Source organism: Heterocephalus glaber, unplaced genomic scaffold, assembly GCF_053883595.1.
Source record: "Heterocephalus glaber isolate CG9 unplaced genomic scaffold, H.glaber_assembly_v1.0 deba00000281, whole genome shotgun sequence".
NCBI classification, from domain to species: Eukaryota; Metazoa; Chordata; class Mammalia; order Rodentia; family Bathyergidae; genus Heterocephalus; species Heterocephalus glaber.
The window spans coordinates 10,520,046-10,532,374 of record NW_028258139.1 but is presented as its reverse complement, the minus strand read 5'-3'; the positions used below and the strand labels follow the sequence as shown (position 1 = coordinate 10,532,374).

The 12,329-nt window shown below is 45.5% G+C and overlaps 1 protein-coding gene across 45 annotated transcripts in view; it reads left to right on the top strand.

Annotated features, from left to right (window-relative positions):
• The window catches only part of Cacna1c (calcium voltage-gated channel subunit alpha1 C), a 733,897-nt gene that overhangs the window by 98,611 nt on the left and 622,957 nt on the right, over positions 1-12,329 (top strand). Inside the window, exon 1 of one of the 45 annotated variants that reach the window (XM_087182576.1) lies at positions 46-11,485. The exons of the other annotated variants lie outside the window; for them this stretch is intronic. The gene's annotated coding sequence lies outside the window, so the exon portion shown is untranslated. Of the gene's footprint in view, positions 1-45; positions 11,486-12,329 lie in introns of those variants that run through there. 45 annotated transcript variants of the gene reach the window in all.

The following is a 12,329-nucleotide window of genomic DNA, read 5'->3' as shown; positions in this document are numbered from 1 at the left end:
TCCCGCGGCCCCGGGGCCGGTCCCTGCGGAGTGGCCCGGAGCTGCCTCCGCGAGGGTCGCCTCCGCCGCGCCCGAGCGCGCGGGACCCGGCCCCGAACCTCGAGACGGAGCGGAAAATTCCCGCCCCTCCCCCTCTCCGGCCTCGGCTTCTCGTTTCCTATGGAATTCCAGGCGAGGGGGGAAAAGTTCCCCAAGTGTCTGCTGCTGCCTCGCTTTCTCGCGTTTGCCTGGAGAGCTCCACTGCCCGGCCAGCCGCGCTGGGGGGAGGGGACACCGGCGCCGTGGAGCCCCGCGACCCCGCGGGTAGGGGTCCCTCGCGCTGCTCCGGGCGCGCGGAGAGCGCGCGCACCGCGCATCAGGTCCCCGGACCCTTCGGACAGCCGACGTTCACTCTTGCAGGCGGCCCTTCCCTGGGCACAGCGCTCCAGGTGGCGAGTGGGGGCGGGGGATGCAGATGTGTCTCCTGGCACCTCCTCCTCTCCCTCTCTCTTCTCCCTCCATCTCCCCCTCCTTCTCTCCTCTTCTGCACACCTACACCCACCCTTCTCTCCACTGCAGTTGACCCCGAATGTGCCCACGCCTCCTGTGTTCCGATTCGCACCCCGACGTGGGCTAGCACCTGAGGCTGTGAGCAGTTAGAATCCGGGCGGTGTGTGGGCTTTGCTTTTTCTTGTTTTAAGGAAATAATGAAAGGGTGTGACTAGTTCAGTGGGTTCCATACTATTTTGCCCAGTGCTTTCTGTGCATCTCCATCCTGGGCATCAAGGGTCACAGCTTCCTCTGTGATGGCGAAAGGCATTTAGGTAACTCCCCACTTTCTGGAAACTTTCTCCCTCATCGCGCCCTCCCCCAGGTTGACAAGCTATTATTTTTCACATTGCTTCAGGGTATGATGGGGTATAGACAGGGTAGTCCCGTGGAGCCCTCTGCCCTCCAGCTGCCTCTTTCTTCTCTCCTCAGCTCTGTCCTTTTGGGTGTAGTCTGTCCCTTTTCTCTCCTGCTCTCCAGCCTCTATCCACCCCCCACCCCCACCCCCCATGCCTGTCGCTGTTGGTCTCTGTTCCTTCTCTGGCACCTCCAAGTGATCTTCCGAAGACCAGCCAAGTGGAAGGAGTAGTAGCCAGGTCCCTTTTGTCCAGCCTCTTTCTTCCTTTTCCCCCTGCCTCCACCATTTGGGAACAAGGCCATTCATTGCCCTTTTGAGCTGGAGGCTGCTGCCAGCTTGTCTACTCGGTCTCCCTCAGTCCTGAAGCCAATTTGGGGGCCAGCGGTCTCTCTGCTTTCCCAGTTTGGATGGCAAGAAGGGGATTTCGGCCTTCTTGGGAAGAAAGACTCTTGTAAAGGGGCATAGGTCCTAGGGTTGGCCAAGGCTTTGGGGCCACAAGAGCAGCTCTTATCCCTGGTCTTCTCTACTCTGTACCCCCATTCCTCTTCTATCCCTTATCCCTTTGCTGGCCAATTGAGCCCTGGATGGATTAGGAGTGAGGGAATGAGACAGAAAAGAAAGGGTGATATTTTTGAAGAGTGGGAATAGATTACTCCACTCCAGATTCTGCCACCTCCTCAGTGTGAGCAGCCTTGGAGAGGAGAGCTCAGTAGTATTGTCCCAGCTGTTACTGCCAGCAGCAGTATACCACGGTAATGATGGTTGTTATTCCTATAGTAATCACCTTAACTAGTTCACAAAGTCTCCTACTGCAGGACGAACACCTCCTTAGCCTGTTTCCTCACTCTCATTCTTTTCTTTTGGCCCTTTGCTCCTCAGCATCACTTTCCCCAACCCACCCATGCAGGAAGCAGGCTCTAAAAGTGGGAGCGCCAAGCCCGGAGGTTGCTGAGAAAGGTGGAGTGGAAGGGAGAATGTGAGGGTGGCCGAGAGCTCTACCTTTCCAGCAGCGTGCCAGCAAACACTGTAGCAACCTGAATTTCTCTTCTCTCCCTGGAAGCTGCGGTGGTTATATAATTCACAGGAGCAATTTTGCCTCCATTCCTAGATGTGGTTCTCAGGTGAGAGAGCATCAGGATCCTCATCAGCCCTCTGCTTTCTCTTCCTCTTCCTTGATTGGTTGGTATTGCCCAGGTTTCTTTTTGGGGGGCATGGGGGAAGGTGGTGGAGGTGGGGAGGACAGACCTGGGAGAACGTGAATATTTACAAGGCAGAGGTGGTTGGCTTAATAACTCATGGGATGACAAAACCTAATTGGGGCTTAGAGTTTCAGGAGATAGAGAGAAGAGCCAGATGATTACCTCTGATCAGGGTTGGTGATGAGCCAGAGTAGAGAACCAACAAAGTGGCCAAGTGGCTGAGGCTGTGCTTCCTTCTCTTCAAGATACCCTTGAAAGAAGTGAATTCACAACAATCCTCCTCCCCAGCTTTTCGGTGGTGTGTGTGGATTGAGGGGTAGGCCATAGAGGTCAGAGGTCGGCACCTTGGAGCAACCTGGAAGTTCACGAAGGACTGACTTCTGACCTAGGGTTTCAGGAGCCCTATCTCCTCTGATTTCATGCCAGCCTCCCACTTTTCTGGGATCATTTCCCATTGCAGGCTCCAGCTAGCAAATGAGTTTCTTAATAGTCAACCATTTAACAAATAAAACATCAGAATGTCCCTTATCTACTGGAGACAAGGCGAAGGGGAGGAACGTGTGTTCTGGGAGTGGAAGACACACTGTGCTTTTCTTTTATCTACTTGCCCATACAGCAGAATAATCATCATCATCATAAAATAATAACAATAATGATCACAGTTAACTCTCTTTACAGATGGTCAAAGAACAGTGTTGCTTGCCCCTCAGCTTGTGCAGATTAAAGAAAGCTTGATATTAGCTTCTCTTTCTGGGGATGCTGTATGGGGGAAACTGGAGAGAAAGGGCCATCAGAGTTCAAGTTCCTTGTATTGCTTTGGTATCAGATTATGACATAATGGAACATAGTAAAAGAATTATTTTATTCAGTATGTAGAATACATGCTAATGGTATTTACATGTGCACACGTGCACACGCGCGCATACGCACACGTACAATAAGAAATAGCCATTTAAAATAGATTACACAGAACCTAATGTACCTCCCTAACCTGAAGTACTGCAGAGGGGAATATTAATAGTGTAGTCTCCTAGAATGCTTTGAACATTTTTGCCTCAGATAAAGAGTGGAGTTGGTCTGGACAGGGAGCCACTGCAGATATACTTTGCAGATGCAGTGGTGAACCACTAGCCCCCAGAGACATCTCTTAGAGTCTTGATGATGACTTAGTGCACCTTCAATTTTGTCTTCCACTTCAAACTGCCCGAAATGAGTTTTCTGTGAATAAGACCTACCTTAGGGGTCGGAGGAGTGTATTAAGTGAAGATTTGGGGGCTTTGCTGATCTTTGGGTCCCTACTTCCTAGCACAGGCCCCACTCATTGCAGGGGATGGGTGCATGACTGAACGAATACCTTCCTGAAGGAATGAAGGCAGATGTCAGACTTACAGCAGATGTGGCTTCTGCCTCTTCCAGTAGGTGGCGCTACAGGGCTTAGGAGTCAGGACTGGGGTTCCAGGGCCAATTAGGTGAGGAGAGATGGAACGGGGAACTTGGGGAGTTTCCTGACTGAGCAGTGCCTCTTTCACCATGCCCGCACCTACCTAGGAATAGAGGATCGGAGAGACCAGTGTGTCTCCATGGCACTACACACACCCCAGGGTCTCACAGACTTCGGGTGGTACCCAGTCCCTCTGTGACTTTCCACCCTGTGGTCATAAAAACTTACTTTGGTTTTCTCTTACTCTCTTGCGTATCTTACCTCAGACTTCTGTTTACCTTGAGCACTGACAGGATCCTGCCCATCAATCCTTGAGGGAGCCTTTTGTGCGATTAGCTGAACTTGTCATGGCCACATACTGATTTTCTCCCTGATTTACCACCAGTGGTTCAAAAACTAGAAAGCCTACTGGTTCCCATGCCTCGTGAGCCTCATGCAGCCATAAATTTGGGCTCTAGAAATGCTAACCTGTGGGGTTACAAAGTTCGTCAGCTCAAAGGCAATGTGACATTTCCCTAACTTTACTGGCGGGGGGAACCCACAAAAATAACTGAGTGCACCTCACAGATGATTTCGGTTTTTGAGTCTGCCTGGGTCTCCTGCTGGGTAATGGCAAAAAAGCTCTAGAGACCTAGTTTAGGGAGTCACTGAGATTTTTTTTCTAGTTGTCAGTGATTTTTTTCAACCCCTTCCATTCTCTTTTCTATCCTGTTTTCCCCTGGTGTTCTGAGTTGTGGCAAGTTCTATGAGGGCTGAAGAGCCCTGGCTGCCCAGTTAGGAAGGGATGAGTGGTTGGCTGTGCTTTCTTCCTTTTACAGTCATCCTGCCTGATGTTGTAGCTGCTGGCGGTACTGGAGTGACAGGTCAGCTGGCCTTGTGCTACTTCTTTCTTGTAGGGTCTTGGAGATCATTGCTCAGCATCCAAATGCAGGAGTTGATTCTCTTTTCCAGGATGGATTAGAGAAACTCCATAGCCTGTTTGGGAGACATCTGGGGACTTAGTGACAAGACTGATTAGCAAAATAATCACGCTCATTTATTCTCTTTCTTGATTGGGTCCTCACTGTTGCCTAGGTTAATATTGGGCACTGTGGTGGAGGATAGTCAAAGATTGATTTTTAACAAAAGCATGGGGAATTGTATTGCAAATATCAAGTGCTAAATACTTAGTAACATAAGTGCTAAACATTCTGATAATGAAACAGCACTCCGAGTCATGCCTGTCAGTATTAAAATAATTTAGTAAACACCTGTTTACATGTACCACAAGGTTAGATACTCTGTAAAACAAGTAGCAGTGACAGGATCTCTCTGGGAAAATGGAATTTTTTTTAGTGTCGTTTCAGAGCCAGGCATACAGGCTTCAATTCAACCCAATGCAGACAAGGCAAAACAACGCCACGGGTGGAACTTAGACTTCTGGTGTTACGAAAAGAGGTCTTCTCTATTTTTTCGTCTTCAGATGGGTGCTGACTTGCTCAAGGCCAGACTTTGCTGACCACGTAGGGGCAGGCTAGGAGCCCGTCTATAGACCCTGGATGCTGCCAGAGTTTGGGAGTTGCTTGTAATGGCAAGAAGGGGAGCAGAGTCAATTCTGCATTGTCCCCCCTTGGCCCCCCTCCGAGAGTCTTGTGTCAGTTCTAGTCATGTTCTGGGTGAGTGGGAGGCCAGCTGGCAGCCTGAGAGCCCAGAATGATCTCAAAAAGAATTAGTGACCTCACAGAATCCAGAGAGCTGCGAAAGGCCCAGCCTAGGAGGTCTGTGGGGAAAGCATGAGGAACAAGGCCAAAGGTCACAGGGCACCCGCCACGTGTGGAACTGGACTTAGTTTAAGTAGGGTTTTTTTTTTTGATACCAGGAATCGAACTCGGGTCCTTGTGCTTGCGCAGCAGGCGGCAAAACTGCTGAGCTAAATCCCCGGCCCATAAGTAGGGTTTTAAGGGTTTCTAAGGAGGGGAGCTTGGGCCTGGAGCTCAGAAAGTCAAAGGTTGAGAATAGACCTTTCCTTCCTCAAAGACCTAGGGAACTATAGGAGTAGTTCATCTGCTTTGAACAGAGGATGAGGAAAGGTGGCTTAACTGGCAAGAACCCAAACCCTTCCAGCCTCCACTTCCCCAGACTCCACAAAATGGTATTCTTCTTGACACATTCACTTTGAAATGATATTGTGCTGTGCTCTGTGTGTGTGTGTTGGGGCTGGGAGAGGTTTCTTAGAGGCGTGCTAGACTTGTTTTCTTAGGCTTGTCAAACAGAGAATAAATGTAATGTTTCTTCAGGAATTTACTTTCTGAGATCAGAACATTTTATGGATAAAAGAACCTTAGGGACACATTCTTATTTCTGGTTGAGAAAATAGAGATTCTGAAAGGGTCACTCAGGCAGGGATGTGATTAGAAACATGGTCCTCAGTCTGTATTCTCCTGCCTTTTCTTGACCACACTTGAGGTAGGTTAAACCCTTCAGAGAGCATTCCATAGTGTTTCTGGTTAAATTTTGCTCAATAAACCTTTCCATCTCCCTATTTGTCTTCCCTCTCCCCTATCTTTGTAGTACCTTAAACTAATTTCTGAGATGTTAGACTTAGGAACAGAGTAGGGAGGCTTGTGGTGGGGGAAATTATCATTGGAAAGGTTTAAAAATAGTTTCTTAGACTACAAAATAAAAGCGCTCATGTGTCCACGTACAGCTCCTACCAAATTCAGCTTTTTGGTCTACGAACAAACTTGAAGCCATTTTTATTTGCTCATTTCCTTTCTATCCCAAGCTAGGCTCATTTCAGCACCTTCAGGGGAGCATGGTGGGGATGAGAAGCCAGGCTGAGATATATGACTCCCCTTGGCCAGGTGCTGGGGTTCTTTGTGGGCTTGGGTTTGCTGCTAGGACTTGGGCACACAGATTAGCTCCGGGTTGGAAATCACAGGGTTGTGTAGAGTGTAGCTGGCCAGAGGACAGGTGGTCATGGATTCTGAGGGACAAAGGCTTCCTCCTGCTACCTTGTCAAGGTTGCTCTCCTAGACCCTCACTTGTCCCCAGGAGACATTCCTGGAGTGGTAGTTTATTACCTAATTTTTTTGAGGGGGTGGGTACCGGGGATCGAACTTAGGACCTTATGCTTGCGAGGCAGGCGGCGGAACCACTGAGCTAAATCTCCAGCAGGAGTGGTAGTTTAGATTCAGCACAGGGAAGATTCACCCAGGACCTGCCTCTGACAGTCCCATTATTCATGAAATGCTCATGGGCATTGGAGAGAAACTGGAAGACCTTTAAGACTAACTTGGTTTAGCTTTAAGACAGAGACATGAGCCAGACTCTTACTTAGAGATGTGGCCTTTGAGCTCCCTGAAGGAAGCCACCATTTCAGAACATAGTGTTGGGATAATTTCATGAAATATTCAAGCTGCCAGTTTGCCAGCAGGGGTTTCTTTTATACATTCGGCTATAGTTGGTGTTGCCCACTTGAACCTAGCTGAAAGGAAAATACAATCTTGTCTCCTGTCCTTTAGAGAACCAAGCTAAAACCAAGGCAGAAAACGAATGTTCTTCCCTGTATTGCCTGTAGGCAGAAATGTTGACTTGATTACTCAAATGAGCTCTACTTACTTTATAACCATTATGTCATGTTCAGTCACTTATATTGTTTTTTTTCCCTTCCAAAAATAATCCACATTGGGCTAAAATCTTTCAGATACATTAGTTAGCAAAAGTAGCAAAATAACTAAATATAAGTAAATAAAACTGTAGCTAGAGAAATGGCTTGGGTCACATTCTTTAACTTGATCTCTTTGCATTTTTTTTTTTGTACTGGGGATCGAACTCGGGTCATTGTGGTTGCGCAGCAGGCGGTGAAACCACTGAGCTAAATCCCTGGCCCTCTCTTTGCATTTTGAAGCAATCAACTCTCATGTTTTTCACCCATTAAATGAAGATAAGGATCCTTAGCCAATCAAAGGTAGACCTGCTGTTCACATGAGTGGAAATCACTGTGCAAATGCCATTGATTCTTATTCTTTCCATCAGAAAGCAAAATATCAGAGGTTGAAAAGACAGCACCATAAAACAGCTTCCAAAGCATTTCAAGCAACTTTGTAGGTGTTGTTGGAGGGCTGGGATTATTCGTAATTTCAAAGACAAAAATGTAAAAACAAAGAAATGAGTCTGAAGTGGACTGCCTGAAACCAGAATAATCAAGGAAGGGTGAGAAATCAGTGAAGATGGGCCTAGTATTTTGACACAGAGAGAGACTAATGCTTTTTTCAACAGCTGTCAGCTGCTCTATTGCCAGGAGGATGCAGGACTGCTGTTTTCAACCCAAGAATTGGGATTGGGGAATGCAGGTTTCCTTATGTCCTGTGGCTGTCCACTTGCCATGCTGCCATTTCTCATGGCCCCAACACATGGCTCCCTGCCTTCAGCTTCAAGTCCAGAACTAAAGTGGCCAGCAGTCCTTTGTTGGATCAGATACCTACAAATAGGGTATTAAGAGCAGAAATGATACATCCTGGAGAAAAGAACATTGCCTCCCTTTCTGACATGGATTCTCCAAACCTCAACATAAACTTCAAGGATATAGAATGGCAGACTACCTGGGAGAGAGAGCCTTGCTTTAGAACTGGAAAATAAACTAAAAATGCTGGATGTTTGTAGATAAAGAGAGGGAACAGTTCCATATAACCCAAGACACATCAAAATATAAAAGGACTTTACTGTTGTGTTGTAAGTGGCAGGATTAGTCTTTAATTTCCCAAAGCAAAAATAATCACATTGTGACAAAGTATGCAGGAAACTTTTGCATTTCGGTTTGCACCGTGCTCTCTTCTCTGATTATGGTCCTGTGAACTGTAGAGCCATCTGTGTTTTAATTTTAATTTAAGAGAAAAGAAAACAATATTGAAGTATAACATCTACCTTTTTATATTTTTAGAATGGGCCAGGAGTAGTATTTATTGAATACCTACCATATCTTAAGCAATATTCTTCATGTTCCATGTGTTTAGTATAATTTCATTTTTATACCAATCTTATAAAGTGGATCTTAACAGTATTTTTCAGATGAGGAAACTGAGGATCAAAGATAGTAAGTAATATGCAAAGGTCACACAGACTATATTGGAGCTTTGAATTAAATGCAGGTCTGTTGGACTTTTTTCTATTTTTCCATGTGTTAGCTTTCTGTTACTGTAACAATATTCCTGAGACAGTACACTTATAAGGAGGAAAGATTTATCTGGCTCATGGTTTTGTAGGCCTCAGCCCATGGTCAGTTGCCTCCACTGCTTTTGGGCCTGTGGCAAGGCAGCACATCATAGAGACAGGAAGGGGCCAGAGTCTCATTATCTCCTTCAAAGGCATGCTCCCGTTGGGCCCCACCTTCTGAAGGTTTCACTACTTCCCAGTAGCACTACAGGTTAGAGGCCAAGCCTTCAACATAGGGATCTTTGGGAGATAGTTCAGATCCCAATGGTAGCACTCCATGTGAGGAAGGGTTGGAAGAGGAACCCACCACCTGTTTATTGGGGAAAGCTAACTCATTTTAACTTCATGGAACTTTGCTTAGGTTTGCTTCGTGGAAACTCCTGGTTCTGCTGAGCAGGTGTTATGGATAAATAGCTGAATGCTTATTCTTACTTGACAGCTGCTGTGTGGTTTCTCTGCAGAGTTCTCTGCTGATCACAGGTATTAGCTATTGGCTTATTTACATGGCTTCTAACAGGCCTCCTTGGCTTCTTCAGAGCCCTCTGTGGACCTCCACAGAGGATTTAGATAAGAAAGCTTTGTCATGGCTTGGCCTTGCTCTCAGTACCCATTCTCGGAATGTCTTAGTGACTGACTCCCTCCTGGAGCATAGGCACACTCTGTCCTCCAAGATTCTGATGAGTTCCAGGGATCATCTTTTCAAGCTGAGCTGCCTAGACTTTGTGCATTATTTGTTTGTTTTAAAATAGTAGCTTTGTTGAGGTATAATTCATATGCCATAACATTTATTCCTTTAAAGTGTGCCATTCAGTGGTTTTTTGGATGTTTACAGAGTTGTGGAACCATCACTGCTATCTAGTTCCCATACATTTTCATCACCCCAGAAAGAAACCCTGCACTCACCGGCAGCCGCTCTTCATTCTGCTTCCCTGCAGCCCTTAGCAACCAAGAATGTACTTGTGTTTCTGTGGATTTTTATGAATTATTGATAACAATAATAAGTGTACAATTGGAGTTTACCATGTAGTCTGTTGGCCACACAGCTCATCGATTTCAGACCTACACATATTGTGACAACCTACATGACAAATGATGAGCCTGAAAGGAAGCATGTGAGATTAGGGCCCCAGATGTCCTTTGAAGGTGGAATCAAACACTTCCAATTACAAAAAATGGTTTTAAGGTTTTTCTAAATATTCAGTAAAGCTAAGTCTGTAAGTCAGACCTACTGATGGTTAAAGATATGAATCATGATCTTTAAAAATACATGACAGACTCCCAGTATTGAATTTAATCCTGTATAAACCATGAACTATAAAATTTTGTTCCTCACAAAGTCATAGAATTGCCGTTTTAACCAGTTTTAATTCTATAATACAGTGGCAGTAAGTATATCCACAATGTTGTGCAATCATCACCATTATTTCTAAAACTGTTTCATCACTCCAAATAAAACCTCTGTAACCATTAAAGGATACGATCCCAACTTTCTTTTCCCTAGTTGGTGGTAACACATCACCTACTTTCTGTTTGTATGAATTCGCCTATTTTAGATCCTTCACATAAGTGCTCTTTTGTGTCTGGCTTATTTAACTTAGCACAGTGTTTTCAAGGCTCATCCATATCATAGCACGTGTCAGAGCTTCATTCCTTTTATTGCTGAATACTATTCCTTTGTAAGCATATGCTGCATTTTGTTTATCTATTCATCTGTTGGATAGACCTTTGGGTATTGTGATAAAGCTACAGTGGATAGTGGCATGTTTTAGACTCTGTTTTCAGTTCTTTTAGGTATATACCTAGGAATGGAATTGCTAAGTCTGAGTCAGGACTTTTAAGTATAAGAATCTACTTCCTTATGTGGCTGCCCAAGTGTGAGTCCCATGTGGATGAGAATATGGCTGTAGGATATCCCATGTGTCAGTATGCAGGGTCTAGTATTTTCTCTGGGCTCCCAGTGCCTGTATCAGCGATTTGACTTTAATGGGGTGTTTAACAGTTTAGCAGCTGCCTTTGGATGAGGAGTGACTGATCCTGCCCCTGTTCCAAAAATAATGAAGGTCTCAACATTCAGTTCAGATTTCACCTTTATGCTGACCAGGCTTTGTAACTCAACAGGAAATGGGTGTTTGTCCAGACAAAGCTATTTAGTCTTTCTTTGTCTCTCTCTTCCTGTCTGTTTAGTCCAGAAGCACCCATACCTGTGGACAGAGATATTCAGCCTGATAATCATTTAGACTATGAGAGATGATGACTTCCCAGAACGAGGTGGGGTTGGGCCCTCAGTGGACTGTGTATGCCTGAACTAGTTGAACGGCACAATGAGGCCACAGAGATGGAGGGTTTCTGCCTCCAGCCTGGAAAACAGCCTCCCAGGACTCTCACTTGATTCTCACACAACTGAGGACTAGGCAAGGGAGGCAGAAATGTGAGAGGGAAAGTAAATAGTAGGGGGAGAGAATAAGGAAAAAAGGGAGGAGAAAAACAAGAGGGTCAGGGTAAAAGAGCAAGGGGAAATAGCGACACATACTAATCCTTCACTGTGGATTGATGGCCCAATTAAATGATTCTGGAACTCACTTTCCAAACTTAGGATGGCTATTTTTGATAACTATTTTTCTTAAAATTAATAATACCATTGGCTACATTTCTATCCTAGCACGCTGAACTCTGCTAACCTAGGAAGAAGTAAATATACATCACTCCCTCAGCTGAACCCACCCATTGAAGACTGGTATGGATGAAAAGATTTTCAGGCTCACAGAGGTGCGTGAAGTTCATTAGACTGCACACTCTGAAGGGGCGTGCACTTAGTTTAATGCAACTACTAGTAACTGCCTTCGCTGAATTCAGCTCCCTTCACCTCCCACTCCTGGTCCTGCTGACAGGTGCATATTGCCCACTGTCCACAGCTGGAATGTTGCACAGGGTTTCTGCCAGGTCGTAGCTTCTTGCCACGTCTGGCTGCTGGGGATCCAAGCTCCACACCCAAGTGGATTACAGTGACTCAGATCTCACATTTGGTCTACAGTGGATAGGATCTTGTACTTCTGTTTTTTTCAATTATTTAAAAGGCAAAAATTTTGACCTCTGCTCAGCCCTCTGAAAGACTAGGAGATAAGAATGCCTTTCAGGATAAATTGGCTGTGAAATGTCTCTGAAAATGAGGTATCTCATGCCAACTGTGATGAAAACAATCCTAAATAACCCCTCCATCTGAACTGGAATGATTGGTCATTAACAAAAAGATATTGAGCATCTGCTATCTATTAGGCAGAAAGGCAGTTAGGATATCTGGATTCAAGACCTTCAAGGTTGTAGAACCTGAATTATCCCTTCCTTTAAGGAGTGTATAGACTAGTAGAGTCAAGATATAGACTTCCATACACAGACACCCACACCTATAATCAGAGGCAGAATATGCTTTATATTACAAACAGATAAAGATTTTAAAAAGGAGAGTGATGTATTAGGAGGAATAAATGGAGAAAGCATATATGAAGGTGGTGGCTGCTGAGCCCTGAAGGTGGATAGAGGTGGGATGAATATTCCCAGCAAAACAGGATAGCCAAAAATGTGCTAAAGGCATTTGCACAAGTTTTAAAGGAAT